Source organism: Engystomops pustulosus, chromosome 5 (genome assembly GCF_040894005.1).
Source record: "Engystomops pustulosus chromosome 5, aEngPut4.maternal, whole genome shotgun sequence".
Taxonomy (NCBI): domain Eukaryota; kingdom Metazoa; phylum Chordata; class Amphibia; order Anura; family Leptodactylidae; genus Engystomops; species Engystomops pustulosus.
This window is the reverse complement of record NC_092415.1, coordinates 106054009-106066029: the sequence shown is the minus strand read 5'-3', so window position 1 is coordinate 106066029 and position 12021 is coordinate 106054009. Positions and strand designations below refer to the sequence as shown.

Sequence of the window (12021 nt, the reverse complement as noted above, 5' to 3'; positions counted from 1 at the left end):
CCACACACTACTAGCAGGGAGCCAGGTTATGTTCAAGAAATGATTACAAAGAAGTGGAATTAGTCAGACAGGTGACAAAGGAATTTCAGAAATCAACATGCTAGAGGCTATTGGAACCTGTCATCATGTAGAAATTACCTTCCTGCTGACAGGTTTCCTTCATGCTAAGTTCACATCTGCATTTTTCTTTCCATTTGAAACTTCAGTTAACAAGGATGAATAACCAGTAAATTGGCCATTGATTTAAATGTAATAGTGTCCATTATTGTTCGATATATGAGCATATAGTTGGACTTGAACTGTAGCTCTATTTTATCCATCATCTGTTGAGAATGCTCTGATTTTACATTTCAGAGTTTCAATGCAACCTCTAGTGGGCAAAGCAGAGAAATAAAACAATAGATGGCTATAAAATGATGACAAACGGAAGATGAGACTAACGGAAAGCAAGGTATCCAGTGTTTTTAAACTGTTAATTAATACCTTTCAACAGATTTAAATACATTTTTTAAAATGGTGATATTGAAACCTTTTTTAAGATGGTATTAAAATATTTTTATAACAGTTATATTTACTCACAGATAAAAGTTTTTGACTCCAATGTAAACTATTTTCTCATCATTTATAATAATTCACTCATAGAAAATAGATATCATCAGGTTTGGACATGTTAGTATACCTAGTGTACATTTTAACCTAAAAGGGGTTGGCCTGTCAACTACCATTATCTTGCGGCCATAGTAGTAGGCTTAAAAATCTGCTCTTGAGAAAGTCCTAATATAGTTGTGTACAAAACCATAATACAACACATATGCTGACTGCTGTGCATTTGGTTATGTGTTCCTATTTGTAACCCAAACTTATCATAGAACCCAAGTGTTAAAATATTGTTGAATACAGTAGGTGATTCATATTACACATAATAATAAGGAAGACTTATCTCATTTCATTAAAGTCTCTGAGCACTGATTGCAATGATTTTTCCATCACTTAGCATAAATGGGATTAAAATAGGTGAAGTGTACTTAATCCCTCAAATCACTCAATCCCCTTGAAATATAGCTGGAAAGGAAATACCTCCCGGAATTTACATGGTAAACATCATAGTATCATTATGACTTGAGAGACTTAATGATAAACTCCCAAGAGTATTACATACGACTCACAAAACCTAGAGTAGCAACAATAAAAGTGTGTCAGTGTAGTAACATTCCAAACAATGTTTCCATGGTTCATATGTATTTCCAACAAAAGCAGTCATCTCTTCAAAGGTGCTGAATATGTACTATTCATGATTTCTTAAAGCTTTCCAAATAGGAAATCTGTCTTTATTGCCTTAGCAACCAATCCCAGTGCAGCTTTTATTTGGTAAACCGCTCAAAAAGCTGTGCTTTAATATACAAAAAGTTCACATTATAACCCACAAAAATAATTTGTAAAGATCAACCCCTTCACGACTGCCATACAACTTAATATTGATATTTGCACTTACCCCATGCAGACAGCACATCTGTTAACATCAAGACAGTAGCTGACTTCAAATGTTTATATCTTCTGAATATCTTCCACTTGATATATCTTGCATTTGTTTCTAGGTGTTTCAGAACCAGACATACACTACCGCTCAAAAGTTTGGGGTCACCAAAGACAATTTTGTGTTTTCCATTAAAACTCAAACTTTTGTTTTTAAAACAAGTTACAAAATGAATAGAAAATATAGTAGCGACATTGAAATAATTTGCTCCTTAAAATTTGCTTTCATCAAATAATACTCCCTTTGCTGCAATTAGAACATTACAGACCTTTGGCATTCTAGCTGGGGGACTTTTTGTGTACCATAAGGTCAAGGTGCCCCCACAACAGCTCAATGGGGTTTAAATCTAGTAACTGGACTGGCCACTCCATTACAGATCCCAGCTGCCTGCTTCTCCCCTTAACAGTTCTCACATAATTCTGAGGTGTGCTTTGGGTCATTGTCCTTTTGTAGGAGGAAATTGAGCACCTTTTGTGTACTTTATGGTCAAGCTTCTCCCACAACAGCTCTATGGGGTTGAGATATGGTGACTGGGCTGGGCACTCCATTACAGATACCAGCTGCCTGCCTCTTCCCTAAATAGCTCATGTATAATTTGGAGGTGTGCTTTGGGTCATTGTCCTGTTGTAGGATTAAATTGGCTCCAATAAAGTGCTGTTCACAGGATCTGGCATGGCGTTGCAAAATGGAGTAATAGCCTTCCTTATTCAGATCCCTTTGACCTTGTACAAATCTCCCACTTTTCCAGCACCAAAGCAACCCAGACCATCATATTATCTCCACCATGCTTTACAGATGGTGTCAGGCACTCTTCCAGCATCTTTTCAGTTGTTATGCTGTGTCACAAATGTTCTTCTGCGTGATCTAACATCTGTCCAACACTTTTTTCCAATCTTCCACTGTCCAAAGTTTGCGTTCTTTTGCCCATATTAATCTTTTACTTTTATTAGCCATTCTCAGATATGGCTTTTTCTTTACCACTCTGTCCTGAAGGCCAGCATCCGTCTCTTCTTCACTATAGATATTGAAACTGGAGTTTGGTGAGTACTATTTATTGAAGTTTCCAGTTGGGAACCTGTGAGGCATCGGTTTCTCAAACTAGAGACTCTAATGTACTTGATGCTTAGTTGTGCAGCAGGGCCTCCCACTTATCTTTCTACTCTGGTTACAGCCTATTTGTGAAGAGAGATGTACACACCATTGTAGGAAGTCTTCAGTTTCTTGGCAATTTGTCATTTGGAATGGCCTTAATTTCTAAGAACAAGAATAGATTGTCGAGTTTCACATGTAAGTTCTTTTTTTCTGGCCATTGTCAGAATTTCATACAACAAACAATGTGATGCTCCAGATTGTCATCCAGGAAAAAAGGAAGTTCAGTTCTATAGCTGTACTAAACATCCAAAATGCTAGCATACTTGAACTAGGGTTTTCATAGGTTTTCTAAACATCCATTAGACTTATTACACAGTTAGCAAGCTTAATGTACCATTAAACACCAGATGTATGTATTTATGATTCATTTAATGGAAGAAAATGTGTTTTTCTTTCAAAAACAAGGAAATTTTTTTAAGTGACTCAAAACTTTTGAGTGATATTGTATCCACTGTCATAGTTGCAGTAAAAAAAAGCTATTTTTATATAAACCTTTACATGCCCAACTGTAACTTTATCTGTCAAAACAGGGGAGATTCTACTTTTTTATATGACACCAGAACTGTTTTTATAGGTGTCACAGTTCAGAAGATTTAGCAATCTGAAGTGAGCCTACATTCAGCCTGTCAGCTCAATGCAGAATGGAGAAGGAGCTGTTGGAAGACAGAGGTGACAATTTTCAACTGCCTCTGTAGTTGAACCTTGTGAAGAAGTGTGAATTGACCCGTTCATATTTTTAACATATTTTGGTAAAAGTTTATTCCATTTTAATACTTACTTAAAAACATTTTTAGTTAATATACATGCCCCTATCAAGTTAGTCTCATATGTTGACTGGTTCTGTCCTGTTATGTTTGGATTCCATACATTTTCTATTTTAGATTTTCCCAGGTGCATGGACAACATTAATGATCTGCGTGAGTATCACTGCTATATAATTAATATACAGTATCTGATGGGATTTTAGTTAAAAGTGTTTATATTGCTGCATCAGAGCAAACCATTTACACTGGCACTGTATAGCCATATTACTCTTGCTATGGAAAATACTCAATAACTACAATTCCTTTCTATCGACTTTTTACATGAACTACTTTAAGATAAACAGGCAATTTCAAGAATGATAGTGGAGGCTTCAAATGAATGTAGGACAGCGGCAAATTGCTTCACACTAAACTGCACATTCTACTTATCAAGAGAAAAGCTATATATTAGGAAGTCAAAACTAAAATCTTTCATTACATAATTGTAAGGAAACCATAATTCATTTATTCTCTCATCATTCATTTATAAACCTGCCAGAGTTCATTTTCTTTAATGCAAAGCAAATTCATAACATTTTTTCTTATTTTTAAAAATGGGAAACAACATCTACGGTTTTTAAAATGTGTCACTTTGTTTTTGTCACATCTTTAGATTTGTAAGGATGTGTTACTATTTGCCTATGATATATACAGCATATTGTGCTCCATGCAAGATAGAATAGCATTGTAAGTTAAAAATCTGTACAAATGCCAATTTGCAGCAAAAATTAAATAAAACATGTTTGCATTAAGCACTCAGGAGCTTCCGATGCAGCCGGGCAGCTCAAGGACCTGTGATGATGTCAGGGAACTGAGCTTCTGATTATAAAGACGGAGAACTAGACCTGGGGACAGGTGGGGAACTATACCCGGGAAGAAAGGGAGGGCACTAGACCTGGTGAAAGGCAGAGTACTATACCTGGGGGAAGGGGGGCCTAGACCAGAGGACAGCGGGGATCTAGACCTGGGAGCAGGAAGGATCTAGAACTGGGGGCATGGAAGGAACCTGGGGATAGGGCAAAACTATACTGGGAACAGGGGGGAACTAGATGTGGGGGCAGGGGGGAACTTGACCTGGGGTCAGGGTGGGAATTAGACTGGGAAAAGGGGGGAACTAGACCTGGGGACAGGGGGGGACTAGACTGGGAGCAGGGGGGAACTAGACCTGGGGGCTGGGCTGTGGGGGAGGGAGGCAAAAAGAGACCCCACGCGTATCGCCACAGAGAGTGACTTCCTCAGGGGTAAATGGTGTACTGAAATACCCCAACAGGGGAAAACCCGCCCCCACGATAATTACCTGCAGCCGTCATTATCCTGTTTCCCCCGAGGTGAGAGAGCCAAATGGCCAAAATGCGCACGGCCGGAAGTTCCCAGTATGTAAACAATAAGAAATAATACATAGCTGGATCCGAATAAATAAATCAGCGCCAATGCAAGGTTAGAAAAGCAAGCAGGCCTGAAAGCTTCATATTGAAGCCCAGTCCAAAATACTTTACAATTCTAAGTCCAGTATTCTAACATATCTCTGTTGCCACAGATGAATATAAGAACTAGATTTTTATTGCTGCTTCTTCATTAGATACAGGGGCGAGGGCTCATTGGTATATGGATTAAAACACATTTTTTGCGTATGTGCAGTATCTGATGAGCTAGATTGAATTTCATCACTTGTGTATTTTTTGAACCATAGGATTAAATTATCTGTATCAACTGTGCTTACAAATTGTCTTCTGAAGTGCAGTCCTAACCAATGCAAATTTTTACTAAGCATAATGCAAGAAATGCTTTGATGTCTGTTATTTTAATATGACTAAAGTAGATAAGTTCCTGGCATTGCTGCTCTCTGCTTTCAAATGGCTTATTTCTGCAATTTCACTTCCTATCTGACCTATTTCTGGGATTAGAAAAATATTAAGTTTCAATAAGAAACAATGTCATCTTATTTGCAATTAAGCTCACAAAATGTTCGTAATCTCAACAGCTGCGTTGCCTCTGAGACAAGTGCTGTAGTCGGAAAAAAATAAAAAATTTAAATTGTGGTCTCCTTGACAACATGGCAAAATGTGACATGCATAAGGATCCTTTACTACAGTCGAATGTGGGCAATAAAAATATGCATATATTCAATAGAAGGAGGATTGCATGCTTTGCCTGTACAGATCACTTCTATCTATTGGAAACTCCCAAATTTCAAGCAGAAGAACTTTGAGCAGAAGCACTTTAGAACAGAAATAAAAATTAGAGTTACACTATATAAATGTATTTTTGTCTTTTAATTTTAACTTAAAAAATAATGGTAACCCAGGGTAAAACTTGATGGGAGGCAATCTGGAGGTCCATATTATGTTGTCACTTCCTCTTATAACAAAAGTATCTTGTGTCACAGAACAAGGATAATTAATATAGGGATCTCCTAGTATAGGGGTAATAGACACAGTCAGGTCACAATACAGGGTTAATATACATGTGATGTCACAGAACAGAGTTATTAAATACAGTGATGTCCTAGTAAGGGGAGAATAAAAACAATGTCACAGTACATACAATAATAGAAAAGGCCACAGCATCAAATGTAGTGAAGAAGGCGATAAACCTTTATTCACACAAGCACAAGAAAAGCAGCAATGTTTTGATTCGCCATGAATCTTTGGCGAATAGTCATAATGATGTTTGAACTTGATGGACATGTGTCTTTTTTCAGCCGTATAAACTATGATACTATGATGTCCCTGTACACTGAAAATGTAAACAGTGATGCCACAGAACAAGAATAATGCACACTACAATTTCACTGTATAGAGATAAGCAAAACATATATTCACCACATCCAGCATGAGGATAGCCAGCAATGGTGACATTATATGTTAAAAAAATTGGTGGCTGCATTAGCTGGATCAACATCCTTAGGAGAGGGAGGGGAAGTGACAGGGGGTTTCAGGTGTTGGTGGAGCCGGTGCCAGTCCTACCACAAATAATACCTGCGGCTTTTAGACGCTGGGTCTACTGATTGTGAGCGTGCTGCACAGAACTTACTGCTCCTGTGTTGCCCCTCTCCTCGACACAGGTTGCTTGATGATGACCTCATCATCATTGCGTTTCTTGTGTCTGGAGCATGACTAGCAGCAGGAGGAGGAGAACAAGGATGCCGTGTGAGTGCAGGAAAGATGAGTGGTTTTATTTTAAGAAGTTGGCACTGTATGTGTCTTATAGCACAAAATGCCATCACAGAAATTATAGACATCAGTAAATGCAACCCCGGAAACCACATACTGCAGTCAGGTCATACCTAATACAGATGCCTGACCAGGTAATAAATAATAAGACCCCAGACAATAAATACAGCAACCACATCTTGTCTAACTCCAGAAAAGACAAATAAAAAAAATTTAGACCTCCATGTCACACATATACTGGAGACCCCAAAGTAAACAAGTTACCTTTACAAAAAGACAAATCAAGTCTGTCTTTAAAGGAAACCTACCACTACGGATCAACCTATTAAGGTAGATCCGGTGGTAGGTGCATCTAACGTATGTAAGGAGAGCCCTTTTAAGTGCTAATCCTTTACTCCTCTCTATCTTTTCTAAGCTTTAATCAGGGTAATATGCAAAAAAACTCCAGCTTTGTGGATGAGTGCGCACACAGCTCCTCGTAGCTGCGTGCTGAAGATGTCTGGGTAGGAGGATCAAAGAGGCTACTGGGCCGTGGAGTATCCGCGCCGTGTAGCCTCACACCACAGTAGCATCTTTAGAAAATTTACATAGTACCTTGATTAAAGATTAGAAAAGATAGAGGGGAGTAAAGGATTATCCCTAAACAGGGCTAACCTTACATACATTACATGTACCTACCACCGGATCTACCTTAATATGTAGATCCGTAGTGGTAGGTTTCCTTTTAGGGGCAATTGGTGTTCATAATGTGGAGGATTTTATGGATCTATGTGGAAAATCTTCAGTTAATTTAAAGTTGCAGCACAGCGGCATTCTAGAATTTTAATCTGCAGTATGTAATTTATTTTTGCAGTTTTTGAATGCTGATATCACCTTTTGCTTTGCAAAGGATAGTAACCTTGCAGATCTGAGATAAAATTCAGCATTTCCTACTAAATTAACAAATTTTCTCTAGCCCATGTGCATATACAAAAATGATTCTCAGCTCATTGAAAACAAAAATCCACAAACATCAGCACAAATGCAATTTATATACCGTGCACTGTATAACTGACATATAAACCCATTTATTTGGTGACAAGAAATACAATTTAGAAGGAGTAAGTAAGGTCAAATCTGTTATTTTGGTCCACATATCAGGAACGAGGTTATCCCTAGTATCTCTCGTTTGGAAATATTTATATTGGTGAATATGCTGACAATTGTCTAGAGTGATTTTTTTTACCATTTATAGGGTTAATTGGAAACAGATTTATGTGCTCATCTTTCCAGAAAATATAAAGACTCTTTAAAATTGCATAAAGTAAATAATTCATTTCCTTATACTCTTTAATGAGCATAAAATAATTTGGCTTAATTAGTTTTAGGAGCAGTCGTTTTTTTTGCATGGCTAGACAATATTCATCCAGTTAACAAGAATTGTAATTTCATCAGTAAGAGAAAAAAAAGTTGTACAAAGAATCTAAGTCAATAGTGTAAATATGCCAGAGGGCAGGACATAGTTTTAATGGCTGCACGTATAAAGAGCTACTGGAAGTGAAAGTTTATTCAATCATTATGTTCAAACAATGGTGAAAACAAAAGATTATGTGGGACCGATAATTGTTCAAAAACCTGTCAACCAAATGATGATGATTAAGATTTTAAAGTGTAACTAAACTTTCTGCTGCTAACAGTAAAAATATGATTTACTTTATTAAATGTTTTAATTTTTTATGGTGCATTTTTATGTGAAAATACACATTATGTAACTTTTAGGTATATGCGTTTCTAGCTGAGATCCAGAGCGCTCCTCATTGCCACTACCCCAACTGCTGCCACATAGTCAGCAGTGTGTCTTGAGGTGTCTGATACTGCCAAGTCCTATAGAGCACCTTGTAGCGTACACTCACTGTACTCTGGTATCACTGTGTGTGTTATCCCTGAACTGTGGCATCACTGCGTGTGTTATCCCTGAACTGTGGCATCACTGCATGTGTTATCCTGTGGCATCACTGCTTGAGCAGCTGAGATGTTATAATGAGGTTTATGCAATTGATTGAGTTGTGATTTGTATTCAGTAGCAGTTTATGGAAAATACTATTATCTGGGATCTCTGGGAGGATTTTCTTCAGATATTGATATTCATAAAATGGTTAACTATGCTGTGTTGGGGAACTTTTATTTTAATAAAATATTTATTTTAAAGATTGTGTGTGTTTATTTTCTAAAAGTAAATTTTGCCACACTTATGGTATTTCACATTACTAAGACCAGGACTTAGTGTTTGGCAGAGAAAGGGCTAATTTTAACCTCTTCACCATTACCCAATACCCACCCCCACCAGGAGTGTCGGGAAGAGCCAGGTGCATTTCGCTATAGATGGACAGGTATTGGTGTTGCTGTGGGCAGGTTTTATCCAAAAACTAATGCTTTATCGTATATAGCTGGTTGTAGAAAATGAGGGAAACACCCCCCCATTCTTTTTTTTTAAAAACTAAATAAATAATTTAGAAAAAAAAGACATAGGGTTCCCCTGTATTTTCTACAACCAGCCAGATTCAATAAAGCAGCAGCGATATTATTACAATGTGAAAGCCAACTGTTTTGGGCTCTTACAGCCCAATAATTCCATACTGCAAGTGCCCCATTACCTGACCATCTATTTATGGTCAGGTATTGGATTGTACCCAGAACCCCTCGTGTTATTGGGAAGCAAAGTAATGTTTAGGGAGATAGTGTTAACCCTTTTTCTGGTCACCATTAGAGAAACATAAACACATAGTTACCTCATACATCTGTCTTTCCCCACTGAGGAAGGAGCACCTATATTACTGTAAAAAGCTGTGTATTTAGAGCTTCACTAGCTTGGAGTGGGTATTGCTCTGCTCAGGTCTGGATTAAGGATGCAAACTGGTGTTCCCTCACAATAACAATATTTTTTTTTAACAAAGAAATTGTTGCTCCACAGAGCTGTTGGTGCTTCTACAGAGATCCCAGTTAAAAGTTTTGCCTGTAAAATACTACTGAATACAGATCACAACTTATTGACTGCAGAACCTCATACCTCAGCTGCTGCAGAACCTCCATATACACATAACCTTATAATATATACCTCAAGATAATATATAGCTAAAGAATGCGCATCCTAGCTGCTTCAGAACATCACAGTACACACCTCATAATACACACCTCAGATACTACAAAACGTCATAATACATATCTTTTTTGCTATATACTACACACCTCAGCAGCTGCAGAACATCATAATACACACCTCGGCAGCTGCAGAACATCATAATACACACTTCAGAACATCATAATATACACCATAGCTACTACAGAGCCTCCTAATATATACAGTGAGATCGCAGAACAGGGAAAATACATACAGTGATGTCACAGTCCTGCCATCTCAGAGGCCTGTCCCTTCATCTGTCTAGTTACATAATATGTATTTTCACATATAAATGCACCGCAAACAATAAAAAATATGTCTATAAATTAAATCTCATTTTTTTTTTACTAATAGGACTCTTTAAAATACTTTAAAAAATAAAAAGTGAAATTTAGTTATGCTTTAAGAAGGTAAAAATGGAAGTATGAGATCACATCCCAACAGTATTATATGTATATTAGATGCATTAGAGACAGGTGCATGTTTTCCCCCCACTGCAGGTGTCACTAAATGTACAGAACTGCCTGCAATATCTCTCTCTGTGCATACTTCTTATTTACCCCCCCAAAATTCTGCACATAAAGGGGTGTTCCGATGCACAGACAGTGCGCCATATTTTTCATGCAGTGTCCGACAGAATTGTGTTGCATGCCCTATGTTAAAGGTGCCCCAAAAGAGGTTGGTGCTCTCAGTCAGAGTAGTGCAGGGGGCGCCAGATTCATGAACTGTGGCGCACGTTTTTTAATTAATTTTTCACACTCCTCAGGCAAATTGCACCTAGTGCAGTTTGCACTGTTTTTGATAAATGTGGCCCCTTAGCTGCCCTTATCACACATGTTACCCATGGATGTGATTACTGTTATAGAATATATTATACACAATGTAGCCACTCTATAGAGAATACAGAATTACATAAAAAGTTGTTTTTTTCATTAAAATCATATATTAATTTTTCAGACTATCTACCAGAGCTATTGTTTCTGTCAAACATATTACTTCACAAATAGGTGTTGAACATCATAGAAAACATTCAATTCATTCATATGAACCAATATCAGAGCAGATAAATAATTACCGTATACACTCGAGTATAAGCCGACCCGAGTATAAGCCGAGACCCCTAATTTTACCACCAAAAACTGGGAAAAACTACTGACTCGAGTATAAGCCGAGGGTGGGAAATGCATTGGTCAAACCCCCCCAGTAGTATACAGCCTGCCAGCCCCCAGTAGTATACAGCCTGCCTGCCCCCAGAAGAATACAGCAGCCCCCAGTAGTATACAGCAGCCCCCAGTAGTATACAGCAGCCCCCATGTAGTATACAGCAGCCCCCATGTAGTATACAGCAGCCCCCAGTAGTATACAGCAGCCCCCCTGTAGTATACAGCAAGCCCCTAGTAGTATACAGCAGCCCCTAGTAGTATACAGCAAGCCCCTAGTAGTATACAGCAGCCCCTAGTAGTATACAGCCAGCCCCTAGTAGTATACAGCAGCCCCTAGTAGTATACAGTAGCCCCTAGTAGTATACAGTAGCCCCTAGTAGTATACAGCCTGCCCCTAGTAGTATACAGCCGGCCCCCACGGCCCTTAAAAAAAATAAACTTAAATACTCCCCCTCTGATGTCAGCGCGGCTCCCTGATGTCGGCGCGTCCAGTCTTCATTCTTTTCCACGGCTCCTCTTCACTCTTCCGGCATGGACGCGCCCATGTTTTCTTCTAGCAGGCGCATACTATGACGCATGACAGAAGAAAGAAGAGAGAAGAGGAGCCGCGGAGAAGAAAGAAGACGGGACGCACTGACATCGGGGACATCGGTAAGCCGCGCCGACATCGGGGAGCCGCGCTGACATCGGAGGGTGAGTATTTAAGTTTATTTTTTTAAGTGGGTCATTTTTTTTTGGTAATAGACTCGTGTATAAGCCGAGGGGACGTTTTTCAGCACATTTTTTGTGCTGAAAAACTCGGCTTATACACGAGTATATACGGTAACTGGTATTTAAAATGTCATATAGCCACAAATGCCCAGTGCTAAGTCGTAACAATCCTTGCTACTGCCTTTATAGTATCTCTTCAATCTAGTGTCAGGATTTTCAGAATAACAATAGAATAGTAATAGCGCAGGCAAGACACAAAGCTGAGAACTAGTATATAACCAGAACGATGTGATGGAACTGGGCAAGTATATAAAGCATTTCCTGGACA

General features: G+C 38.4%; 1 protein-coding gene and 1 long non-coding RNA gene across 4 annotated transcripts in view; one reads left to right on the top strand and one right to left on the bottom strand.

Moving 5' to 3' along the window:
• Nucleotides 1–12021, bottom strand: part of GABBR2 (gamma-aminobutyric acid type B receptor subunit 2) — a 553394-nt gene that overhangs the window by 471847 nt on the left and 69526 nt on the right. The gene's annotated exons all lie outside the window — the stretch shown is intronic.
• Nucleotides 304–12021, top strand: part of LOC140134098 (uncharacterized) — a 38337-nt gene continuing 26619 nt past the window's right edge. The window contains exons 1-2 of the long non-coding RNA XR_011856089.1: nt 304–451; nt 3261–3355. This is a non-coding gene — a long non-coding RNA (uncharacterized lncRNA). The remainder of the gene's footprint in view (nt 452–3260; nt 3356–12021) is intronic.